The sequence below is a fragment of the Pholcus phalangioides genome, unplaced genomic scaffold (genome assembly GCF_987345545.1).
Source record: "Pholcus phalangioides strain wild (caught in Gottingen) unplaced genomic scaffold, Ppha-v1.0 ptg000007l_1, whole genome shotgun sequence".
Classification (NCBI taxonomy): Eukaryota; Metazoa; Arthropoda; class Arachnida; order Araneae; family Pholcidae; genus Pholcus; species Pholcus phalangioides.
Window position 1 is genome coordinate 40,025,826 of NW_028301600.1, and position 27,966 is coordinate 40,053,791.

Consider the following 27,966-nt stretch of genomic DNA (forward strand, 5'->3'; position numbering starts at 1 on the left):
ATTCGTAAACAGCTGAATCAGTTGATGAATGTCATGAGCCAGATGAAATTGAACATCGTAGAAGTGATGAACAAATTTACGGCCGCCGTAAATGACAGGATAGATACCACGAGCGCAGCTGTCAGTATTGCCATTGCTGCCGTCAAGGATGATGTCACCGCTGTCAGTACATCCATCGCTTAAGTTAGAGAAGATGTCGCCGCGTGAAAGGAGTAAGAGGGAATTGCATTTGAATTAATTTGACAAAATTTATAAATGATTAATGATAATTAGTGTGGTTCACCTGCTTACACTTCATCTTGGCTCGAATCATATTGAACAGACATACTTTTAAAGCGTTTCATCATCTTTATCAAATATATGTTGCAATTCTATAACTTTGATCATTTTTTGAATCTTTTATTGCTGTTTTTGTTTAATTAATGTAAATTAATGGAAGTAAAAGAATCAAGTTCTGGAATTCACAAAAATAAAGAAAAACATTTTTAAATGCGTTAGAACTCTATTTGAAAATGTAGATTAATTTAAAATTACTACAGTACATTTCGTTTAACGTCCTACTTAGAAAGTTTTCTAGCTTAGTACGACTTATTTTCGTAATCCTAACTTTTACTAACACTTATCGAAATTTCCCGTTTAAAATGTTTTCCAGCCTATAACGTTTTTCATGACTAGTTTTTGGAAAACGCTATAAGTGGGATTCATTGTATATGAGCTCTTCAATGTTATTACTTGTTTAAAACCAAGAGTTTCTTGTGCCACAAATAAAATCCAAGACTGCAATCTCAATATTTGAATATTCAAATTCGAAATTCAAAATGACGCCCTGGTATAGGTGGTTGAATATTAACAAGACTAGCTGCCATCAGCCTAAACCCACGGGCGGAGATACGAGGAGGGGGGGGATTATGGGGGTAATGTCCCCCCCCCCAGTGCCAATGACGGAGCCGACTGATCTAATGTATATGCATATAATGATGCAGTTGGTTTTCTGTGGTTCCAAACTTCGAGGCGCAAATGCGAGACAATCTTCCGGTTAAAAAGTCTCGCCACAGAGCAACAGGCCTACAAACAGTATAAGTATTCAGTCATTACACTTCACACGCTTCTGAAATATAGATGGCAGCACTGAAAAATCAGACACAACACTAGATACGCACTCAGACTGTTAGGTACACACACTTATACCTCCGTTGCTCCGTCAAACCAGACGCGTCCCAGGCTCTGTTCCTCCGGGGATATAAGCCTTTTACCCGTGTGGGTTACACTTATACCTCCGGCACAACTCACTAGGTAGTAAATTGCCCAAGGCGATAGACCTGAGTTGTGCTCGGTTTGAAAAAAAAAATTCATATAATGTTTGGTATCATTATCATCGCGCCCCGCCCTCCAGCCGTTCATGTCTATCTTCGCCTATGCCTAAACCTCAGACATAATTCATTTAATAGTAGGCAAAGACATATTTTATGAGAAAATTAACTACCGGGGCTACAAGCAACATGGCCTACATCCTAAGTTTTCGCACCTTTGTGCTCTTAAATGTTTCTATGAATGAACTCTCTATTCATGAAACAAAATATCTCTAATGTTGGTACTGTACTAGATGAATAATTCAATTGAGAAAGAAAATCGGAGAGAAACATCTTACCTTTTTTTTTCGAAAGTTCAATTGTACAAATTGTCAAAATTTAGAAGTTATGCATTATATATCCGTCTTCCCAAGAAAAGCGTTTCTTCTGGAAAAATTGTGGCCACACTGAAATTCTGCTGCCTGGTGCGACTGCGCCTTTCGCACCCCGTTAAGTCTGGATATAGGCGGAGATACGGGGGGGGGCGTGGGGGAATGCCCCCCTCCCCAGCGTCAAAGGTGGAGTCCACTGATCTAATGTATATATGTATATATGAATTGACATCATCATCATAGTGCCCCCCCCAGCAATAATGACCGTGCCCCCCCCCCAGACTTCTAAGTCTATTCCGCCTATGAGTCTGGCCTTGCTTGGAGTTCGTTATAACGGGATTCGACTGCATAAACAAGATGCCTAAAAAACGAGAGTTTATGGTTTGTTATTCGCAGTTATCCCCACCCCCTTTCCAGGAGCGTAACCCCGCGAATACTGAGGGATGACTGTATTTGTCAGATTTTTTCCGTAAATTACATTTTGATACACTGTGATTTTCAGCAGCGTTTCACTTCTTGCCATTTGGCCATATTTTCAGTCATAATAGGCAATTTCGATGACTTTTGGCATCATTTTTGGGGACAATTATCGATTTCTCATATTTGAGGATTCCTGGTACCTATATTTTTCTGGAGTTCAGTCCAGTTGTATGGTCATAAAAGTTTTTGATCTCGTATCTTTGATAATCCTGTGAAATGGAATCTTGCGATCATCATTCTAGCCGATGTAAAGTCTACGTTATCCTAATCCTAGCAAGTGCGACATACTGATATTGCTGTTTCGATTTTTCTGCGAGTTTTGTAACTTAAAGGTGTATTTATTAGTTAACAATTAGTCGACGAGCATAGCAGGAGATGTTCTTCGTATGTCTTTTCCTATGTCAAAGTAATATTTAAAGAAATCGAAGAAAGAATAAAGTTTCGAATTATCTTAAGCCTTTTATCAAAATCAAGTACCCTTGGCCTTCAAATTTTCTTGACCTTGCATTTAAACAACAACAAAAGGAAGACAAAAAAGTGAAGGGAACAAAAGCATATGAAAACAATGAGGAAGACATCAGGTTCGTTTCGACGATCGGTCATCGTTAGTTTTATTGAACAGAGCTGTTTTTGAACGAACGTCTTCCGTTTGTCTTTCATGAATAGCAACAACGCCAAATTGAGACGCAAACCGTTCAGACTGAAAATCTGTGGCTGCGTAGTGCTCGGTAAGTGCTCTTTATTCAATCTCATACTACAGTAGACCCCGCTTATTAAAATCACAGGTAATGTTATCATTCTGGCACAGTAGAATCTCGAAAGTTTGAGGTTCTGAATAGTCCTAGGTGCTAGAATTTTTGTAAATTCCTTCTCATACCTCTCTTGTTCTGTTTTTCGCCAAGACCGTTCAATTTAATTTTGATTGATTCTTCCAACAAATGAGAGTGATTTCAGCTTTTACCCTCAGTGTACTCCATCATCTTACAGAGATGCCGCTGTACTCTAATTTACCTGGGCCCGGGACCAGGTTATTGGCAAAATGTGGGTCCCTCTCAAAACAAAAGTATGTGTCCCCCCCATCATTCACTGGTATCTCTGTGAATCTTTTCCAGCATGGCCCATGTCTTTGATCACCTGCCTATATTTCTTAGTTGAGATAGAGCAGTGGAAAATGTTTTGGGTAGGGGAGGACATATCTCTGTGAATCAAATAATTAATTTCTAAAAACATGTTCCATCCAAAGGTTCATTGAAAAAAGATTAATTTACCAGCTTATAAGGGTGGCAAGCAGTTTAGACCCATTTAGAAAGTTTAGTACAACTTATTTTCGTGTTCACAACTCTAAGTAATTATTAAGATTTCCTGTTTAAAGCGTTTCCCCACTTATATTTTTATGGTGGTCAAAAAACGTTATAAGTTGAATCCAGTGTAATTAAAAGTTAAGCATACACATTTATATATATCTACTACTAAATCAATCTATAAATTCCCTTCTGATTGATTTTAGATTGTTATAAAAACCTTAGCTATTTCAACAATATCTTGTGAACAATTAAAAGTAAATGAGATTCTGACACTTATCTTCTGATTCCCATATTCATATAAATATTTGCAAAGCAATTTCCTGGTGGAATGATTCTCTTTTCCCTCCGTAATGGTCCACCCCTCTGATCTGTCACCTGAACTGCCACATATTTTCACGCCTGAATATGGGAGCTATGTCAGATTTGTATTGGTGAAACTTAATAGTGTGCCTCCAGCATTTGGCATGTTTTATGTTCAGTAGATGGTGCCATCTATCCAGGGCTGCAACTAGATACTTTCTCAAATGGGGCAAGCATTTTTGCGCCCCCCCCCCCCATGCAGGCCTGTGGCCAGAAATTTCTTTCGGAGCTGGAACCAAAGTGATAGAATAATAGATTGGACATCTTTTTCCCTTTTCTCAGTCATTTTCTCACATTTTGGGGGACCAGACTCCCAAGTCCTCCCCCTCACTACGCCTTGTAACGTAGTGACGTGTAATGTAGAAGAAGCAGATATAAAGGGTGAATTCTGCGTTCCCTCTAATCAGAGTCTGGGGCACCAGACCCGCCTACATCTATCTTCCAAATTAGTTATACGTAGATTTTAAATTTAATGTATGGACTATGAAATTTAATGTATGTACATACATCATTCTGTTGTAGGTCAGTGTGATCATGAGTTGGCTATTCCTTTGAATAGCCAACTCATAGCTTTGGTTGACACAATGATCACACTGACCTAAGAATAGCCAACTCAAAAGTAGAAAACCTTAGAAAATCATATTTTTAGCCAATTACCATTGCACAATCCCGGGTTCCCAACGTGGATTTTCATCAAAGGCAAGATCTGAGAACTCTTTTTCAGTGAACCACAATTTCTGTGGAAGAAATCCTTGTGCCCCTCAAAATCTGATTCTGCATACAAACCCGTGATGCGAAACAGTGACTACCGCATAGCACAGGCATCTTCAACCCGTTGCTCGCAAGCACCACGGTGCTTCTTGAAGCACTTACTCAATGCTCATGTTCAATTTTGTGCTTATGAGCAGTGATGCTGATGATCACTATCACGTTCTCGGTTGTGATTGGCTTCGTCATTTTTCTTCTTTTTTCCATCCTCTTGCTCTACTCTTTTGTTGCCGGTTCATTTTGAATTTGACTCTTGTCTATAACAGTGAGTAACTCCCGCTATAAGGAGTTTTTTCAATATTTTCTTCTTTGTTTCTGCTACTGATGAAGGAACTTCATATAGTTCCGAAACGCGTATAGCTGTGTTTGTTTTGGAATTTTTTTTGGGTACACCCAAACGTCGATTATTTAATCGTATTAACAAAAAAAATTTTCATTTCCACTAAAATGTTGCTTGGCATTATATTTTAGGTGAAAAACTTTGCTACTAGCAAGTGAAAGTTAAAACAGAAATTTGGTAGTAATATCAATTGAAATTCTTAAGTTATGCCATTTTATGTTCAGTATGACCATTTTATCCCACCTGATCCTATTCTTATCGAGGAAGGACTACTATTATAAACAACTTGAGAATATTCTTATTCTTATATTATTATCCTGTTATTAATAATATAAATATATATAATACTCTTGAAAATATTCTCTGGAAGGACTACTTTTACAAATTACTGGGGAATATTCTTATTGAAAATAATAAGAATTATTCTTAAGTTATTTATATAATAGTCCTTCCAGAGAATATTCTCGAATATTCTATGCCCATGTCTGATTTCATGCCTGCGATCATTTAAACCAATCTCCCGATTAAACACCTTATGCAAGTTGTAATTAAGAATTAAAACCCCATTCTGATTTCATGCATCCGTGTGTTATGTTAAGAGAGCAACGTTACTTGCTGTAACATTGCTCTCCTTTTGATGATGAGTAAAGGCAGTGCATTCTCCAATATTCTCCTCGATGAGAATATTCTTCAATTATTTATGATAGTAGTCCTTCTAGAGAGTATTCTCAAGAATATTTGTAATAACACGCATTATAATAAATAATCTCTATAAATGAGATTGGTCATTGCCACCAACGACAGGGTGAAGTACAGTATGCTGTGTAAGATTTTAGAGACCATACTTACAGAGGTACATAGACTTGGTTGGGAGGTGCAGAGAAGAGCTACGCATATAATATAGCACATAAGGCTTAAGCTATGAAGAGACTTCATTTTTTTAATATGTTTACATTGGAAGAGTGCAGGTGTCAGGGGATATGATTGAAGTGTTTAAAATTTTAAATGGGCTGAATAGGATGGATCATGAGCTATTAATACACTGTCAATCGACTGCTTCGACAAGGGGACACTTAAATTGATTTTGGTACAGGAAGGACAGTTCCAGGCTGTGATGTCGCAGGGAATTTTTCTTTAATAGGGTTGTGTATAAATAGAATGGCTTATCCCTGGCTGGGGGGGAGGGGTAGTGGATTCTAATTCAATTGACACCTCTAAAAAGAAATACACTCATTGCCATAAAAATTTGCGCACCCAGAAGAAGTCTTTAAAATGAAACGAAATTTTACACATGTAAGTACTACGTTGATATAAGTAAGTGATTAGAAAATCCAAGAAAAAGGATCATTTATTGTAGAAAAAAGTACAGATGAACAGAAGTTTTAGTACTCTGCTGGACCCCCTCTAGCACGAATGCACGATGCGATACGAGCGGGCATTGAGGCATAGAAGTTCCGTATGATGTCCTGAGACATCTCGTTCCACAGTTGCTGTAAATGCGCCTCTAGTTCGACCAACCTTGTAGGGTGTCCAACTTGCCGTCCCAAATGATCCCAGATATGCTCGATTGGTGACAAATCTGGGGATAGAGCAGGCCAGGGAAGGGTGGTAATGTGGCGGAGGCAGTCTTGTGACATCCTTGCTGTGTGTGGCCTAGCATTGTCTTGTTGAAAAATGGCTCCTGGAAGCCCTGCCATGAGTGGCAACACATGTGGCTGAAGGATGTTATGGACGTACCGCTGGGCTGTCATTGTGCCGTGGATCAATATTAGGGGTGACCGTGTATCGTAAGCAATGGCACCCCATATCATGACACCAGCTGTGGGAGCGGTGTGTTGCTGTAAAGCGAAGGCAGGATTGAAGCGTTCACCACGGGCCTCCACACACGAACACGATTGTCATCACTGCTCAAGTTGAATCTCGATTCGTCGCTGAAGACGACCTGGTTCCATTCCGTTGCAGTCCAATCCCGTCGTGATCGATTCCACTCCAAACGGAGGCGTTGGTGGGTGGGTGTCATTGGCAGCACACGTAATGGGCGCCGCGATACCAGATGTCCTTCAGTCAGGCGCCTTGCAATGGTTCGGGAAGACACATGGGCCCGTAGTGAAGCTGCTGCCTGTGTCTGGATAGCGGCCAATGAGGCAGTTGGCTCTACGTGTGCATTTCGGATGATGTGACGGTTTGTCGAGGGCGTCCTGAACCTGGTCGCCGTGTAAATGACGTCTCTTCTGTCCACTGGTCCCAACACCTCCTCATAGTAAAATCAGAACGGCCTAGTTGACGAGCTACTCGTCGAGCTGACCACCTAGCTTCCATCATCCCGATGATTCTTCCCCTATCGAACTCTGACAACTGCTCATATGGTCTTCGACGCCGGCGTAACGGCATGTCTACCTCAGCATTTCCTTTGCAAACGATTAAATACACTCCAGCAAGCTCTGCTTACCTGTTTTATACTCCAAGGAGAACAAAGTTCAACGCCCTCTAGTGGCATTACGCAATGCGCAATCACGCTGCATTTCTAATCATTTTCATATCTGTCCAACATGTACCTTCAGGCCAACTTTCGTTTCGATCCCACAATTATTTCTTGGTGTGCAAATTTTTATATCAATGAGTGTACTATGTTTATATAATGGGATGAATCGAGAAGCTATCCATACTTAGATATGACAACCATAATTTTTTTATGTGCTGTGCATTATATTTTATTACAATTATTGTTTTTATTGCTCTTATTAGGTTGCTGTATTTTAATACAGTTTAGATAAATTTGGCATCCATATTTTTTTTCAGCATCTTTTTTCAGCCACAGTGTTGAGCATTTTGCCTATGATGGCCTTTGTATTTGTATTTTCTAGTTTTAATCTAAGCCAGGCATCTTCAACCAGTTGCTCGCAAGCACTGCAAAAGGTGCTTGCTGAAGCACCTATAGTGTTCTATGCCCATGTCTGATTTCATGTTTGCAAGCATTTAAATCAACGTCTCGATTAAACACCTTATGCAAGTTGCAATCAAGAATTAAAACCCCATTCTGATTTCATGCATCCGTGTTCTATATTAAGAGAGCAACATTACTTGCGGTAACATTGCTCTCCTTTTGATGATGAGTAAAGGCAGTGCTCGCAACTAGAAAAAGGTTGAAGACCTCTGATCCAACCTAAATTTTTTCTGTTATTGTAAAAATAGACTTATTTTTTAAAAATCTCATAGCAAAATTTTTGTTTATAGTATATAGCTTTCTCTAATTAACCAATGTGTGATTGAATATGACTTTTAACTTTTTTCACTTTATTTTATAAACTTTTTAATTTTTTATGATTTGCTAACAAGTTACTCAGACAGAATTATATTATTATTTGCACTGAACTTATTACTTATATAGTTATATTGTTTACCTATTTAATATACTGAAATGTTTCCATAAAATTTAACCGTGATTAATGAAAGTAGTGGATAATGAAAAAAAATTATGATTTTTAATGAAAGAAAATGATTTTATCCATGAAAATGCAGTTTTTGTTATGATTATTGAGAAAATATACTTTTACAATTACCAAATTGTTTGTAATTTTCAAATTGACCTATATTTACAGTAGCGCTCAAAAGTCTTTTGACAAATGAAATAATGTTTGTAGTGCCAACTCATTCGCATGCACTAGCCTGACCTTGACATATGTAAAGCAGAAGGAAGATATTTTTCAACACCTGTAGCTGAAATTTGTTTGTTTGGGGTTAGTGAGCTTTTATTGTCTAATTTTTGTGTTTGGGCAGATCGAAAGTGTTTTGGTTGGCGAATATAGTTTAATCAAATATGGAAGCAATTAATTCTTATTCAATATGAATTTATAGTAGTACACACACACACATATGAAAACTGTAAAGCGCCAAAGTATTTGGTGTTTTTTTTCGGGAAAGTGTAATTAAATATTCAAGGAAGCGGTGAAGTCAAGCTTAAGTAGCAAATGATTTTTGTATTTCAAGACAGTTCATAAGTTTGTGAAACCATGTTTATAATAAATTTCGGGAACATGTAAAAAGTAATTTTCTTTCAATAAAATCAAAGAAGACAACGGATAGGATAGACAGAATAATAAAAACACAAGCAAAGAGTGATCTTTGACATGTCTACCAGGCAAAAAACCTGATGAATTTAATTCAAAACGCAGACTGAATGTGAGTTTATAACTTTTAAAATATCGGCTGAACCTTATGGACTTGTTTGGTGGTCTTCCAAGCAGAAACAAATTGTTATTACTTTATTACAGAAAGGCAAGGGAGTGGGAGAATTATGTCAATATGCCTATTGATGAAACAATCCAAGGTACAAATGGGTAATATATAATACACATGAAGTATGACAGGCTCCTGTAGGTAGTTATAAGGTCAATTATGAAGTAATTATTAAGGTATTATGGGTTCTTACTGTTAAACATGAAGGTGAAAGTGGGGATGCTTCTCTGCTAAATGTGTCGTCCTCTTTTACCCTCTGAAAAAAAAACACAAGGGTCAGGTTTCATTATAAAAATATATTTCATAATCACATGCTGTCCTTTACAACATGACACATGCTGCTGTTATCTATATTTCAGCATGACAATGACCATAAATAGTTAAAAGTTAAAAAGTATTTAAAAGTTTTGTAAGGCAACAAAATGAGAATTTTATGGGTGATGAAGTCAAAGCCCTGACTTGAATACCATCAAGCAAGGGTATAGTGAGGGGGGACTCGTGGGATCTGGCCACCCCAAATATGAGAAAATGACTGAAAAAAGGGAAAAAGATGGCCAAATCTATTGTTCTATCACTTTGGTTCCCCCTGAAATGATAGTGGTACCAACCTGAACGAAATTTCTGGCTACGCCTCTGCCATCAAGCATTTATGGATTGAATTCCATTGACAAGTCAGAGCCAAAAATTATGTAAATTCAATTGTTTTTTGAATTGTATGAAAAAATAATGGAAAAAAATGCCCACTGATCATGGGAAAAACTCATTAAGTTTATACCAAAATATGGCAAGTGGTTTTAGTCTAAACCTAAACTACTTCCAACAAAATGTTAACTTATTGTACTTTGCTCTGGTGCTCAATGCATGACTGATTTGATTATTCAGTAGTTTTTTCTTGCTTTATTTTTTTGTTTGTGTCAAAACAATTTTAAACCAACAAAAAAGTGTAAATTAATTTTTTTCTGAATTTAAAATTTAGATGTACAATTTTTTAATTCATAAGCGCGATTTTTTACTTTATATGCACAAATTCATAATAGTTTGAAATAAGACTCGGTATATATGTTTCATAGGATAGATTTCATTAAAGAATTCAAATACAAATTTTGCCGACACATTTATAGTTGACAAAAGACTTTTGAGTGCTACTGTACATTGAAAGACTATTTTAGAAACTTACGGTAAAAATCATATGTAAAACAGTTGCCAACTGCTATGGATTGTCCGTAGTTTCTACAAATGGACGCACTCAATAGCATAGCTACAAGAGATACTCCCAAATACTGCAGAAATAATTGTTTTATTCAGCTATTTTGTGGAAAAAAAACCATTCAGGTCTACAACATATCCGTACATGGGTCATTCTCACAGAATTGGCTTAAATTGTGTACTAAAATACTTCTGTGCTAAATACATTAAATGTATTTGGCACAGAACTTTTTTTTTCATTGCTTTCTATTTATAGCCTAGTCCTGTTTCTGACAAGTCGGCACTCTATAATTTTTTCATTTGATAAATTTTTAAAATTTTCTGGAACAAATTTTCATTTCTTAAGGAATTGACCTTCTCCTGGCTGTTCCTAGCCCATTTTCCAAATTTTAAAAGGATAACTTTCTAACCATAAATATTTTTTATGGGCATTGTATATTTTATCATGTGTATAGGTTTTAGTTTTATAATATCATTTTTAATTGGGTTGCTGTATTTTAGAAATATATGACATCCGTATGGGCATCTTTTTCTCAGCCACCTCATCGGGCATTTTTCCTGTTTTGGCCTTGCATTTGTATATTTTAGGACCAGTATAATACTTCATATATAATATTTTTTATAGCTTTAAACATTTTTTATCAATATAAATTTATGAAAATTTTCTTCAGCTCCCCTCTATTTGTTACATTTGGAAAACATTAGTTCGAGTCCTATAACACCAGTTGCCACCTATCAAATTTTGTGTTGAAAAAGTTGAGAGAGAGAGAGAATATAATGTAGCCATCACTCTTGAACTTCCTTTTACATCAATTAGAATTGTAAATTAATTAGCAAATTAGATTTCTTCGAGAAAAAAGATGGGAGTGTTTCATTAAATTTTTTTCTCCTGGCTACTTTTCTGTTAATTATGATTGAAAATTATTTTCATTTTGCTACATGTTTCGAATCAGATACTTCTATTATTTCTGAAAAGCCCATGTTTTCAACATGCATAGTTGATCATATCAGTGTTGCAAAACATATAAAAATATATTTTTCCTGGCATTAGGTAAACAAAAGGAAGGTTTGATCATAAGTTAGGCGCGGATAAAAATAAAAAAATCAATATTTCTTGATTGCCAACATCAAGCTGCAGTTATGTTTCATCTGAAGAATTTGCTTTGAGAATGCCTCTCATACTCTAGCAAAACAAAGAAAAATTAGAAATCTGTTATCCCCATGAAACTGACAAAAAATTGCTCGAGAAACACGCAAGTAAAAAAAAACTGAAAATGCAGTTGACAAAAAACTATCAAGAGTATTACTGCTTGTCCAAAATAAAGATGAGCAACCAAAATAGATGGAAAATGTTGCGAGTGTCAAGCATAAATATCAAATTAGTGCTGAAATAGACAAAATGCCACTTCAGATTTGCCTATCTCTTAACATTGTTAAACTTGAATCAATTTTTTTTCACCATGAATTTTGAAAAAATTTCATTGCTGGCTGTTGACATTTATCAGCAGGTAAAGAAGTGCCTCTAAGAATTTTTTTGGATATTTTGGTTGACATATATATTTTTTTGTTGGGTTTTATTTTTCCATTTTTTGTCGAATTTCATGAGAATGACTCATACCTGTGTGACAGAACAAGCAAGTTCGAGAGAAGACAAAAATCGGCTAAAAAAATTATAAATTTTCATATTCACCATTGAGAGTGTTGCAAAGCAACATTTGGGTTGAACTGAAAAGAATATGGTAATAAGCTCATAATCCAGGCCTACACCAGAAGATGACAATAGAGCAAATAATAAGCATCTTGTATGAGGACTGTGAAATATCTGAAAAGTATAAGAAACATGAAATTCATAATCCATCTAGCAAAAGATTTCCGAACAACCGAGAATGTGGATGAGTGAGAGCAATTTTGAGTTCTCCAAATTTTCACATTGTTTATCTGCCTCATGTAATGTTACCTAAGTATGGAAAACTATTGTTTCATTGAAGAGAATAGTTTTTCTTTTTTAGAATTTCACCTGTGTCGTGTTATTTTGTCTGTGCAAGCAATTGTAATATGGACCAACCGTTTAGCAGTTTTGCATGCACAAGATAGGTTTTCAACATGTGTGGCCCACTGGGCTTGTTTCAGAGAGCCTTTCCTCATAGGAGCTCTAATACAAATGAAAAATTGGGGATGAGAGGTTCTAGGGTTGCCACAGGTTCAAATATATGGCCCACAAGGGCATATGCAGGGTGGGATTGCATTGAATATTCATGAATTACTAAGGGTCCCCTAGATTCCCAGCAGCCTGAAAGTCAGGGAATCAGAAAATGTAAAATATATGTCAAAAGTCAGGGAAAAATCAGAGAAAATCTGAAGAGGAAAAAAAATTAAAAGGGGGATAAATACACGTACCAGTGGTTGATCTCTCTCTCCAGTGTTGCCCAACCCCTTGGGGTAAAGTGCTTATATCCCCCATGGGGCAGAGCCTGGGCCATGTCTGGTTCTACAGTGGTTGATCTTCACTTTCTTCCATAGAAGATTATTTCTTTCAGACCCTCTGGGGGAGAAAAAGAAAACCCCGTTAATAATCCTTATTTGCATTTTCCTCTAGATCCCCCCTACTGAGAGAAAGTTTGGTATGCATGAGCTAAATGTTTTATCAATTGAAAGGTGGTATTTTACATACTTGGAATCATAATGTTGGTCAAGGTCACTGAACATGCTGTCTGAGTATATGGATGAAGGGAGTCTAAGGAGAGGAGACACCCTCCTTTCCATTGTTGAAAACAAAGCCAATACCAGCTCTAATTTCTTTTCCATCTCTTCTGAGAAAATGTTCTATCCTCTTGCTTTTTTCCCATGCCTCTGTGTAGGGGGGACATTCAAATATTATGTCAGCATGGAAGGAGAGGGGAGTGACTTTCTACCTGTGGGTTACATGAAAGGCAGCTGGATGGGATGAGTTAGCAACTTGTTTATAGATTCTCCTTCTTGCTACACACAGTTCACAGACATTACAGACACCTAAAATGAGTAAAATTGAAAGAGAATTGTTTTCTTTAAAATTTTGTAGTAGGAGATAGGTTGAAAATGTGCAATGTTTGGAAAGAGCTATAGACATTTTTAACAATGTGAAGTTTATAAAGAACAACAAGTCTCTTTCAGGTAAGTCTGCTACCTCTGTAGGCCTGGCAGTAAAAGATCCCCTCATTAAATGTGAGATGAGTTTTTAACATGGTGGCCTCAGAGTGTGAGTCATTTCTAAAAAGTTTTCCGAGCTCCACAAACCTCTAGCCCCTTTTTTGTTTGAAGCTCTCTTCAAGATCTTATGTGAAGACTTATTGTATGATTGGTTGATCCTGATAAGTTGGAGGCTGCAGCTTCTGCAAAGCAACTTCCTGAAATTGATGTGGATCAGGCAGAAGACTTGCTTCCGAACAAAAGTATTCATACAGGCTTTGCAGCAAAAAAAATTCTTGCACAAAGCAAAACTAAGATATTTTTGAATTTTGTCTGCAGTGTAGAAGAGGCTGTTAGTTGCTATGGTTGAGAAGTTGGATAGGAGTCCTCTTGAGTATTCTATGGCAGTGTTTCTCAACCACCGGGGCAGCCCAGTACCGGGCCACGAGAATATATTCATTATCCTTTCATTCCTCAAAGCATTTACACATGAATAACTAATTGATTTCTTCACCACTATAGAAAATACATTGAAGAGCCAAAAAAACTGGTATACCTGCCTAATATCGTGTACGGCCCCCGCGAGCCCACATAAGTGCCGCAACACGACGTGGCATGGACTCGACTAATGTCTGAAGTAGTGCTGGAGGTAATTGACACCATGAATACTGCAGGGCTGTCCATAAATCCGTAGGAGTAAGAGGGGGGCGGAGATCTCTTCTGAACAGCACGTTGCAAGGCATCCCAGATATATTCAATAATGTTCATGTCTGGGGATTTAGGTGGCCAGCGGAAGTGTCTAAAGTCAGAAGAGTGTTCCTGGAGCCACTTTGTAGCAATTCTGGACATGTGGGGTGTCGCATTGTCCTGCTGAAATTGTCCAAGTCCGTCGGAATGCACAATGGACATGAATGGGTGCAGGTGATCAGACGGGATGCTTACGCACCTGTCACCTGTCAGAGTCGTATCTAGACGTATCAGGGGTCCCATATCACGCCAACTGCACACGCCCCATACCATCACAGAGCCTCCACCAGCTCGAACAGTCCCCTGTTGAAATGTAGGGTCCATGGATTCATGAGGTTGTCTCCATACCCGTACACGTTCATCAGCTCGAAGCAATTGGAACCGAGACTTGTCAGACCAGGCAATGTGTTTCCAGTCCTCAACAGTCCAATGTCGGTGTTGTCGGGCCCAGGCGAGGCGTAAAGCTTTGTGTCGTGCAGTCATCAAGGGTACACGAGTGGGCCTTCGGCTCCGAAAGCCCATATCAATGATGTTTCGTTGAATGGTTCGCACGCTGACACTTGTTGATGGCCCAGCATTGAAATCTGCAGCAATTTGCGGAAGGGTTGCACGTCTGTTACATTTAATGATTCTCGTCAGTCGTCGTTGGTCCTGTGTTTGCATGATCTTTTTCTGGCCGCAGCGATGTCGTAGATTTAATTTTTTACCGGATTCCCGATATTCACTGTACACTCGTGAAATGGTCGTACGTGAAAATCCAAATTTCATCGCTACCTCGGAGATGCTATGTCCCATCTCTCGTGCGGCGACTATAACACCACGTTCGAACTCACTTAAATCTCGATAACCTGCCATTGTAGCAGCAGTAACCGATCTAACAACTATGCCACACCCCTTTTGTGTTATATAGGCGTTGCCGGCCGCAGCGCCGTGCTCTGATTGGCTCCATATCTCTTTATTTGCATACGCATGCCTGTACCAGTTTTTTTGGCTCTTCAGTTTATTATTAAAATTTTTCAGTCTAAAAATCATACAACGGTAAACATGAAAAACCTTCCTATAGTTACAGGACAAAATATTCTAGCTGCAACACTGTGTCTTTGGTCACCGCTGTATTTTTAATTGTATTTCTTTTTCTTTTTGCAACTTTGAGTACCCTTCTTTTTGAAACCTAAACAATACAGCAGGGGAAAATTTTTTTTCCATACTCTCGGTTCCTCTTCCCTGGAAAATATTCTATTCCTTCAAGGCTCTCTGTTGACAACCAGATGACCCTGCTGTTTATGTGCTCACTATTTGCCATTATAGGCACCACAGAAAATGTCCTAAAGACAATGCCATGAGAAAACTCTGTATTTGTATAATTCCTTGGAGAATGGAGAAGCATCTGTGGTACTCGCCAGTGACCAAGCCGCGTAACTTCAAAGGGGAATAATTATGAGTGATTAGGAATTTCCAGGTAATAGAAAACCACCTTCGACCATTGGACCCGCTATTTACGACCAGTGGTAAAAACCTCTAGCAGTCTTACTATAATGATGGAGTATGTATTCACCTGTTCTCAGAAATGAACGAAGTATTTTACATATGCGTGGCAAATGTCAGTAAAGCACCTGCATGTATACCGAAAATATTGTGTTTTAAATCAGTTATCAAAGTGCACATAACTAGGGGTGTTGATAAAGAATATATACTGTTTTCTTTGCAAAGACACAGTGAATTACGTTAAGAAGATTTCGTTTCAATTTTTTTCCAGTGTCATATTTTTCATTTTTGTTCTAATGATCGGTTCACAAATCTAAATTTTTGTTAAAAAATAGAGAAAAGTTTTCAAATTTTAGAGTAGAAAAATCAAAATCGCATGCTCAAGGTTTTGAAATTTATTAAGTTACACAATTTAACATAAGCCTCTATCATGAATATACTGAAATGAGCGTTTCGCCCAAAATTTAACAATTTTCTGCTTTTTTTAGTGAGTTACAATATACACAATTTTTTTATATATCATTACCTTCTTTCTAGCTAAGATTAAATACAAAATTTGATCATGAAATATATTTTACACTAAATTATTAAAAAGTGCTAATCAATAAATGTTGCATTGATGTCAGCACAAATAAATTTTATTGCCCACTGTGAGTTTCATATTTTGAAAGCTTTGTATCAAGCAAACTATGTGAAACTATTCTATAAAATTGAATATTAAGATATTTCGATTGATTTGCGACCAATTTTATTTTCTAATGAGGCAGAGGCGCTGAAATGAGAAACATTGAAGGGTTTCCTGAAAGTTTCCATTTGTCCCGTATATACGGGCTCAAACCCTTACACAGGAGAGGGAATGGTGCATTGCATTGTATATTCATGAATTATTGGGGGGCTCAGCTCCCTTGTAAAATTTATTGGGGCGCTCAAACAGCCTCAGTACTCAGGTTCCGGTGCCTAATGCAATGAGGATGTTTACTGCAGTTGCTGATGAAACGCTTCGTTTAGGTTTTGACTTCTGCACGTTATTAACCCATTTGTATCATAAGCACATATATGCGTGGAATTTTCCTCGTCATTATCACCAAAGCGCATATATGCGTGCTAGTTTTTTATGCATAAGAACAAAACACTAGAGTACTATCATACTGTATAAAACTATTAAATTTAATTTTTCAAATGATTTTCAATGTATATTTTCATTGAACTAAGTAACATTATAAATTCTTTGTGTACGCCATTTTGTTTTTCACTTTTTTTATTTTGAAATATTTCTTACTTTATAAAATAAAAAAGTTTTGGTTATATGGGCCAATTTTCCACTTTTTCGAATGATGCAAATGGGTTAGTATAGTACCAAAAAGAAAAAAATATTACATCCATCCGTCAGATAATAATGGATTCTGTTCATTAAAATAATTTTAATTAAAATGGTTTAAATTAATTATTAAACTAATTAAAATAGCTTAAATTAATAGATTGATTAAAATGTCTTAAATTAATAGATTGATTAAAATGTCTTAATTTAATAAATTAATTAAAAGTGTTTATAATTAATTAATCAAATAAAGGGGTTTTAAATAATTAATCAAATAAATAGCTCATAATTAAAAGGTAGTTGGTTGTTTATCAATTATTATCTTATGAACGAGTAAACTATTCCAGACCGGGCTGTAGACTCATAGAAATTTGATTCACCGGGCTGCGGTTTCAAAAAGGTTGAGAACCACTGTTCTACGGGAACTGTCAGCACTAAACCCAGGGATCATTCCGCTGCGCTCGGCTTGGGTAACCGAGGCGCCGAAGGCAGACGCGGACCGAAGTGATGGGTTGTGTGGCCGCAAGGTGGGGATTCCATCCCCGCCGAACTAGCCCGGAGTTTCTAGGAGCCCCAGCGAGAAAGAAACACGGGCCGTTGTAGCAGACAACTCTCGGTTGAAGAAGTCGTAATAAGAAGACCGGAGGGAGATGTGCCGAACACGACGCGGCCATCGCACGCCGCTTGGGGGAGGTCTCAACCTCGGATCGGATTTTCTGAGAACTGATACCTGGTTGATCCTACCAGTAGTCATATGCTTGTCTCAAAGGGATCATCAAACACAGTTCCGAAAATTTACATCCAAAGAAAGGAAGTGGTGCTCCAAAGTTTGTATCTTTCAAACCAGATGAATGATGATGTTGACAGCACTTGTTAGTGCTGCCAATTTTGGTTTCAAAGATGAATTTTTGAAAATTTCCTCAAAGTAGGGTCCAATGAATTTGGCCCAGACAAATTTCCTTCTCAGATACTATTGCTTGTGACGAGAATTTTGTGGAATTGTAAAAGGTTTTTGAAATGTATTTATTTTCTCACATGACAATGCATCTGTTAGAGGTGGCGACATGAAGAAAACATTGAGGAGGCTGAAAGTTGCTAACCATCCTAAGGCACATATGCAGGAGGGAGAGATGTGCCTTATATATATTTATCAATTATTTGAAGGGCTCTGCCCCCTCATAAAATTTAAATTTATTGGGGGGGGGGGGGTGCAAACAACCTCGGCCTCCCCCCCCCCCCAGGTTCCAGCGCCTATGGCATCTGAAAGCAACTTTTCCATAAACAAGCCTTTGTTGATTGAAACTTACATGAAAACACTTTAGAGCGTCAAATATGTGTATGATACAGTTTGAAAAGCAGATGAAATTCATGCCATTGACATGAAAGACATAAAAGACAAGCGAAGGCTACAGGATCTAAAGAAAAAAAAAGTAGCAAGAGAGGAAAAATATCGTGGAAGGAACTATCGTGGAAAAGGACTTGTGGAAGGAAGAAGACAACAAATTAAGAGTAAAGCTAATTTAGAAGCAGAATGAATCAGAAATGAATTGAATGATTCGCAAAAAAATTTTTGTAAATAATAAAAGTGTTTCAAAATTACGTCAAATTATTACCACTGCCTTTGTTTATGTGATTGTTTCAGATTATAGTGACAGTTTATCATCAACATCTTAATTATTTTTTCCTCCGTGCCTTGTTATTGGTCATTCTTGCAGTTCTTTCATCTATTTTTATGTTGAAACAATGTTTTGAATTCAATGATCTCTGTGATTTTGAAGTAAACTGGTATTCTACACAAGGCATTATATACAATTTGATTTCGTGGAGGGGGGTCGATATATTTAAAAATTCTGTCTATACTGTGCTTTTCATTGGTATATTACAGAGAAATGGTATAATTCACAGTGATCTTGGACATGACAGTGTATGCGTTTTTGGTCAGAGAAAGTTTGGAATTATGGTCGAAGAGTCAGGGAAATGATCGAGCAGATTTATCTGGGAACCCTGCCATGGTAAAGCTCAACATTCATCACTATTGGGAGACTTAACACAAATATATGTTGGCATGTCTGTGTAAATATAGGCCTAGCTTCTTTGCAAATTAAATTCCTCAAAAAAGAATACATAACTTGTGTTCTATGTAATACTTTTAAACAGTTAATATTGGTTAATGTATTTGAAGAATACAACAAAAACAAAATGAGAAATGCAAAATGAGAAATGCAAAATGAAATGCAAAGGCTATATCATACCAACCAGGGGTAGCTAACATCTGTCCCATGGGCTGCATGTGACCCGTGACGTGATTTTGTGCGGCCCGCGACAAGATGAAAAAACGATTATATTTTTTATATTAGTTTCGATGAACAAAATTGGGTTAATGTAGGGAAAAATATATTTCTGAGTTGACAAAAACAATTTGTATTTTCAACACGCAAACGCAAAATTTTTTTAAACACACAAGTCACATGATTGATTTCAAAAACCTACTGTAGGAGTTATGAAAGTAGCAGATTTTCTTGCGCAATCATCGGAGGTCAGTGATGGTAATCTTGACAAACAAAATTTCCCTCAAAATTTTTCTTTCAAGCAAGTAAAAATATATGAGAGAGACACAAAGATTTGGCCGAGCTGCAAGCAACTGACAACATCAACTCGAGGCCAAAAAAATACCCCAACCAGAAAAATCCCAAGAGAAGATCACTATGTTTGAAAAATTGGAGAAAAGACACACCAACACCACATTTCTATCGTGAAGTGCTTGGGAAAAGTTTTGTAACCATGAAGAAAGCAAAGTCCGAAATCCAGCCATCAGTAGAAATGACCGGTTTCTAAGACTGTACATTAAGGATTTACTGACTTTGCTGAATCTAATGAGTTGTCGAGAAACTTGGAAAAAATTAGATGTGCCAAGCTCAAAAATCCAGTTTTGTAGACTTGTGGAGTGGATCTCCCGAATTTAACACAAAAACGCTGGAAAACTTCTATCAAGTGAGGAGCCGGAAGCAGCAAGGTCTTACTTACTTACTGACTGTTTGTATTTACTAACGTCATTAAATACACCTTCCTAGGCTGTTTACTAGCCCATCTGTAATCCCACCATCAACCCTGAGAGCTGGGCATGAGGCAAACATTTGAGTCTGGTGTGGTAAGAAATTGTAATCTACGCTGCAGCTATTTACCCAGCTTCCTTCTGTGCTGATTTCACTGTATGAGAGAACATATAAATACGCTTTTCCAAAAAATAAAGGTTCCAGTAATAATTCATTAATTTATAATTAATATTTAATTATTTATGAAGTGTTTAGTTAATTATGTAATAAATCCCATCAAAATGTTTGCGGCCTGTGATGCCATAGCAAGCAATCACACTACTTTGCCATATACCAATTCCAGCCATTCGCAATAATGTAATTTACTGCCGTTGACAAGTTTAGTTGGAAATGAAGGCACCATCTACCAGTGGTCACCTCAAGCTCATTAGGGAAAATATCTTATCTATATTCTTCACTTGGTTTGAACCTGGGACCTGACGGCAACCTTCACAGTGGTAGGCGAGCATCTTATCACCACGCCACTCGGGCAGCAGTCATATTGGGTGCGAATTATATGCCGGAGTTCTCTCTCCTTTTGTACATGCACCTTATATACCTGAGTTTTGTCTTTGGTGCTGCCTGCGACACTGCATCAGACAATTATGTTGACCCTCGAACAGAGAGAAGTTGGCCATCCCCTGTTCTAAGCTAACAGCTCTTTTGTCTTTTGTATAGGTCCTTTTAGCAGTCCTTTTATTTTACCACAATACAAATATTTCAAATTTTTAAAATCACTATAAATTTTTTAATGCTTGCAACCATCTCAAATCAGTTGTTTGTAGCATTTAATTTTCTGAAAAATGTTTATTTTCTCTGTTTTGCAGGTTTGCAAATTTGGAAAGAATTGTATATGAAAAAATTGTGGTACATTAGGTTAGTTTATTTGAGCAAAAAATTTTTATATTGCATTGCTGTTAGTTATTTTCACCACAGATTATATGGAATGCTCTTTATACAATCAATTCTGATAATAGTTTCAGCTCTTATTTATATTATACTCTTATTTGACTTTATATTTCTGCATATGTGATGTCATGGTGGGTTGGTAAGTCATGAAGTCAGAGATGGGAACTGTTCTGGGTGCATGGGTTCAAACCCACCCATAAGAAAGTACAAATTTTTTCTTAAGCACCTAATTGGGCATTTTGCCTGTTGTGGCCTTGTATTTGTACATTTCTGATCATACATATACAGTAAAACCACCCAACAACGGCCACTACGGGACCATGAAAATGTGGCTGCTATTGGGAATGGCTGTTTTATTTCTGAAAAAAAAGCAGCTAAAGTTTGCGATCTATATAACATGTAAAATGATGATCCATTCTGTAATTGATCATGATAATTATATAATTAATTTTATTAGAATATATGCAGGGTGCATAGGTAACAGGGCGTATGGCATAGTAGCAGTCTTATGACTGGCACAGGTCGCCAAATAATACGGGGGGGGGCACCAAAACAAGTTGAAAAGTTAGATAAGCATTCTAGAAAATAATTTTTAAGGTAAATGACTGCAAAATATATATGAAAAATGACCAAGATGAGAAAAAAAATTGAAGGTTTAAGAATATATTACGATGATTTTTTAGAAGAAAAATCTATGAGCAGTGCATCTATATATGTACAGTATATACCAATTTCGGTCACAATAAAAATACACACACACTTGAGCTCTTTTCTTTTCGTTCACTCCAGGAGATGGTGGGGGAATCTTCTATATCTTTTGTTGTGCTGTAAAAATTAAGAAGAATGGAGAAAGTTATCTCCCTTTTCACCCCATTTTTTTGCTAATGGGAACAAGAGAAAGAGATGTATTTTTTGGAGGGGGAATATTTGAGTCTGGGAATTTCATTGCCTATTTTTTCCGACTTCTGGTGATTACACAGAATCAAATAGCCAACAACACAGCACATGTTTGAAAAAATATTGAAGTAAGAAATATTTTTCAAAAAATGAATGAAAAAATCTATGATTTGTAGGGCCCTCTTTAAATAGGGATCCTACACTCGGGCCACATTTCTATTCGTCACACAAGGAGGAAACAAAAATGTAGTCACACGGGAAAACTCATGCACTGTGGCGCTAAATTTGATGTGAAGGGGAGGAAAACTTATTTCTATCCACTCTTGGAGGGGCACCAAATCTGAGTTAAAGGGGAGAAAAAAATCTTTATTTAAAAAAACTAGGGAAAACAGTTTTTGTCCTCTTTAGGAGGCGTGTCAAATCTGAGGTAAAAGGGCAAAAAATTTGAAATGATATGTTATGATATGAAATCTTCCTGTTCCCTTGAATGCATCAAAACAAAGCTACTGAGACAAATGTTTTTTTCTTTCAATTTGGGGATGTCAGGAGCACCAAAAATAGTTCCTGCATGACTATATTTTAGAAAATGAAAACACCTGTGAAGAGAATATCTGAAAGAAATGCAGGATTTTCCAGGAGCAGATTGGGTGGTCTTTTATTGCCATTAGAAGGAGAGATGTAGAATCAGCTCAGCTTAATAGATGTCTTTCCTTCAAGAGTGTGGAGGTTGATAACCATCAGTCTAGACCAAAAAATCACTCTAAACAAAACAAAACTACTAGGAAGCTAGATACAACTATGTCGGTAGTCAGAAGACAGAAATAAAAAATGATTGTATAGTGCTCCATTTTTTATGGCTTTTAAGTGGGGTTGGGCTATTGATCGCTGTTCAAATGCCAAAAAAAGTGTTGAGTATCGTGAGAAACTAATTACGTTACTGTTGCCGCTTTAAATTCATTAACTAGGGAGATAGCACTTTTGAGGGAATATTTTGGTGACAGCCCAGCTTTGGCCAGCCAATGAATGATCTTGAGCTGGAAGGCCGTAAATAGCAAATCAATGCAGTGAAAATTCTTCATGAAAAAATGAGATTGCTTGACAAGGTATGACAAAACCGCCTTCACAAGGGGTCGAAAAGCTCAAAATGAGTTTGATGGAGATGAAAATCTGGTGATCCTTGTGAAATGTTCAATTTTCTTTTTGTTGTACAGAATCAGTTTTCTACAAGTTCTAAGATTTCTTTTAGCATCTTAAAGTAAGTCATTTTTTGTGATTTTCTTTTCCCTCAATGTGAATCTTGAATAAGAATTGAACAAAACAAACATATCTTCCCGCGTATAATCCGCAGTTTGAGGGAAAAAAAGACGTGTGGTAGGAACAAAAATCAAAAGATATGAAGATATAAAAATAGCAAAAATAGCTTTTCGAATGACAAAAGCGCTAGTTCTGCTCACTTGTTCATTCAAAAATATATACTTAAAAGGTAATTATTTAAAGAAGACATGAATACAAGATGGAATTTTATTAGAGTAAAATAGAACCCATGCAGTGGGTCGTCATCAGGGGGAACCCCCATGCATGGTTCAAAGAGAGTAGGCATTTCAGAAGCGTGGCTATGCCTGATTTCATTAAAAATGCCAACCCTTGTTCCCTGATGCCTGCCTTCTCAAAAAACATGGACAAAAAAAGACAATGAAAAAATATGTTGAAGAAATACAATACTAGAAAAAAAATATATATAGAACAAATTATAAGGAAAATGAAGCATGAGAAAAGTATATACAAAGTTACAAGAATACAGAAATTACAGGGAATATTTTACACAGATTATACAAAAATATCAAAAAAATAAATTGAAAAGTCAAAAATGTAGTCAAAAATCATCAAAAAAGTGTTGGCATTTTTAATGCAATCAGACATAGCCACCCTTCAGAAACGCCTACTCTCATCGAACCATGCATGGCATTCCCCCTGATGATGACCCATGCATAGGTTCTATTTCACTCATAAAATTCCATCTTGTATTCATTTTTCTTCAAATAATTACCTTTTAAGTATATATACAGGGTGCATAGCAAACAGGGCTACATGGAAATTTGGGGGAAAACAGTGTTAGATGTGGGTAAAATGGTTTTACCGCATTTTGAGCTGTTTTTTTCCCAACTTTCCTTCATTTTTCAAATTCGAATATCTCAATGAATATTACACTTAGAAACCTGAAATTTTATTGTTGGCATCAGGAAAGACAGGGCAACAACTTTCTAACTGGGTTTTGGGGCACACGGGGACTGTATAAAAAGTTAATTTTTATATTTTAAGAAGTCTACAACCCCTTGAAACATAAATGACATGTCTGGGTACTACAGGCTCTAGGATCAACGGTTTGCCAGTAAAGTCCCATGCGCACTGTTAGCTGTGCATCTTGTATAGTCTGTAGCGAACACACCCACATGAGAAAATTCCATTCATCAATAATGATATCTTAAAGAATGGTAAGTGGTGGGAGGGGGGTGTTGCCACGTTTTTGTGGAAAAAGTGTCAATCTTCGGTCTTACTCATGTATAAATATTTGAAAAATTATTTTTTGTAAACAAATTTTTTCAATGTAATTTTAACTAATCAAATCTCTCTCGGAAGAAAAAAGCTGTAGATAACTTTACTAATTTAGCAAACTTTTCTAATTTGGAGTAATTATTAAATTAATCATTATTTCCTCTAATTTAGTCACCTAGGAAGAAGAGGGAGGGCAGGTCTGGATCTGGGGGGGAGGTGATGAAGAGACCCTGCTCAAGAGCCCGATAATATGGGAAGATGAATCCTTCCCGCATTTTAAGGGACAGTAGTGATTAGCATTAAACAATAAATCACACCCTCTGAAATATCACTCTGGATCTCTGGGAGGGGGGGGGGGGTTACTACTGGTTTTGCGCAGGGTGTCACTTGTTCTAAGACCGACCCTGCATACTTACAATTAGAAAAAATATTTAAATGAAATGTAGTACTCAGATATGTTATTTTTATGTTTCAACGGGTTGTATAGTGCCTAAAAACTCAATTAGAATGTTGCTGCCCTGACTCTCCTGTTGCCAATTTAGATACTTTTTCTAATTGGAAGTATGCCTCTAGGATTAACACAGTTTGCCAGTAAAATGCTATACACCCTGTTACTTACGCACCCTGTATATGATTATATTAATACTGTAATATTATAATAGTTGATTAATCAACAGGACCACAACTAGGGGGGGGGGGGAATCAGATGTTTTTAGTGCTCTGAGCGCTAGACCAGAGGAGGCAAAATTTCACCCTTTGAACTCTCAACATTACAAGGGAGCTCCAAAATTTGTGCTTGTCCCAGCTGACCAAGCATCTAGTTGCAACCATGCTAATCAATCTACAGCACTGGTTTGGCATCCTAAAATTTAGGCTTGCAGTGCTGAGATAAAACACAATAGAAACGGTTTGGCGGGAAAAACCCATATGCACCAAGATGGTGTACTAGTAACTCCCGAATTAGTTCTTTACTCCCACCCACAATCAACAAGACCATACATGCTCAATCCATGACACGCAGGCCAAATTTGGCCCTCTGAGTCATCTGATGTGCCCCTGATCACAAACCTAATTTTTTAAGAGTGAACTAAAGCAGCAAATCTCACATCGCTTCAGGGGCCCACAGAACATTTACAGATCATTTAAGTGACTTGGTGCACTGTTCCAGATCACTTAAGTGACCCGCAGCACAATTACAATAACTGATTGATAACTATATTCAAAAGAAATCCAGAAGCTATTACAATGACCATACATCCTGTTTGATTGAACAGGGCGTATGAAAACAGGGCAACCCAGTTTTTCTTTTTCACATGACTCGTTGCAAAATTTTCTATTGTGCGATTTTCTTTTTCGTGTTATTCTAAAACAGGATATTAAGGATATTATACAGTATATATAAGCTAAAATCCTACTTTATTATTATTATTATTCAGCCATTATGAGGAGTTTGTATGAAACTGTCTAATCTGTTTTATGAATTGCAATGAAATTTTTTTTATGTATGGTACATTCCATAGATTCCCCCAAGAAAGTTTTTAAGCTGAATGTCATGCCATTACAGGCATGAATTTGCATTTTTTTATATTTTTTTGTACTTGACCCTGATAGCAACATCTACACATATACCATTCTCCCAAGAAAATGTGTGTGTCGCTGAAAAGAACACACAGAACTTTTTGTTGGCTAAAACCCATGTTTCAGAATACATTGCACACAAATCTTCAACAATTGTCGAGACTTACTGTCTCCATACCAAAAAAGAGTTGCCAACCGTTGTCCAACTGAGAGTGTGCTATTATCGTCGATTCAATGCCAAGGCTTTTGTATAGGCCTGGTGACAACCAGAAATCACTGGTTACAGTGACTGCTACAGCACGAAAGGACAGTCATGGATGCCAGCGGGGCGTGATTGTCATCGCCAAGGTGTGAAATTGTAGAGCTTGGTCATGTACAGACCAAGAGCACAGTCATGATGTAGAGAGCATAGCAGCAGGTCCATGTGGGTCTTCCTCGAAACTTACATGTGCGCACCGTCACTAAATTCATAATGAAATTAAAACCTTGGGAAAATTGTCTCAAGAGGCATCATAGATTCATCAATATCAACAAATTCATCAATCCCATCAGTATCAAGATCATCGCCTGTAAGATCATCTATCCTGTATGACAGATCTACAGAAATATGAACTTTGTTCGGAATTATCACCCGTCAGCGACTCACTATGACATTCCAGACTGTGCTAAAAGAAACATCCTAGTTTAAATGACTGTTCGAGCTAACCGTTCCACACACACACACACACACGTAGACTGTGACATTCTCGATAGATACATCCTTAGAATCACACAATGATGGCGCTTCCACGTTCATCTGCAATTCAGGTATCGCACCTCCGGAAGCTCTCTTCATTTTTTTTCTCCTTTTTTTTATGCCCTTTTTTTAAAGCAATTTACGTAAAGCCAAACAAGTAATAATTTATTGCTATGATAGTTTTTAAAATATGAATCTGACCAAGAGTCAATTCTAGCATGAGCATAGAAATTTCATGTATTTTTCTGTTTGTCATTTGCAAGTATTCTATGAAAATCTCCTATATATATATGCACAATGCTAAAATAAATGTGATTTTCTAATTTATTTAACCCCAGCAATCTCTGGCCAATTCCTTGCATTTCTGCTCTCATTGTCATTATTCCCACTTTCCCCTGTTATTCAGATTTTACTTCACCCACCTTTTTTTTTTAACACATTTTTTTTAATATTTCTTTCACCACACTGAATAACTGTGAATCTGATGATCTGTGAACCTATGTGGGTCGTTTGGTAAGTAAGGTAAAAAAAGGTGTTTAAAAACTTTTTAGACAAATTAGGCCTATATTTTATTTTCCAACATTTTCTCCTCCAAGTTTTTCCTTCCCATTTTCTCTTCATACTTTCTCCAATGATTTTCAATTTTTTTTATCCCATCAGACAACCATGTTTTCTCTAACCCTTTATTCATAGCTGTGATGGCCTCTTCATTTAATGGAAAAAAAAATTCCACTAAGCCAAACTTTCAAGTTTAAAAGGATACACAGGAAAAAATCATGTGGGATCAAATCTGTAGAATTCAGTGGGTGCAATAGGGCTTTATTTGTGCATCAATCTTGGCTGTTTCACCTGCAGCTGTTCTTCACACTTTCCCAGAAGTATGGCATAATGTTTTCTAATTCTCTTAGCCTAATTTCCGGCCTTTCTAGAAGTAGTCTATATAGATAATGACTTGAGATTCCCAAACAAAATGCAGCTATAACTTTTTTTAGCAGAAAAATCAGCCTTTTTTTGCCTTTTTAGTGCTGTTTCACCATGATCTATCCATTGCTTTGACTCTAATGTACAGTGGTGAATTCATGTTTAACCCACAGCCAAAAATCAATGCCAA

The 27,966-nt window shown here is 37.0% G+C and overlaps 1 protein-coding gene across 4 annotated transcripts in view; it reads left to right on the forward strand.

The window, feature by feature from the left end:
• Nucleotides 1-2,367: 2,367 nt before the first annotated feature.
• Nucleotides 2,368-27,966, forward strand: part of LOC149085276 (uncharacterized) — a 55,641-nt gene continuing 30,042 nt past the window's right edge. Inside the window, exons 1-3 of one of the 4 annotated variants that reach the window (XR_016192828.1) lie at nt 2,368-2,889; nt 8,533-8,670; nt 21,010-21,058. The gene's annotated coding sequence lies outside the window, so the exon portion shown is untranslated. The remainder of the gene's footprint in view (nt 2,890-8,532; nt 8,671-21,009; nt 21,059-27,966) is intronic. The other 3 variants (XM_089233197.1, XM_089233198.1, XM_089233196.1) reach the window with 3 other exon arrangements.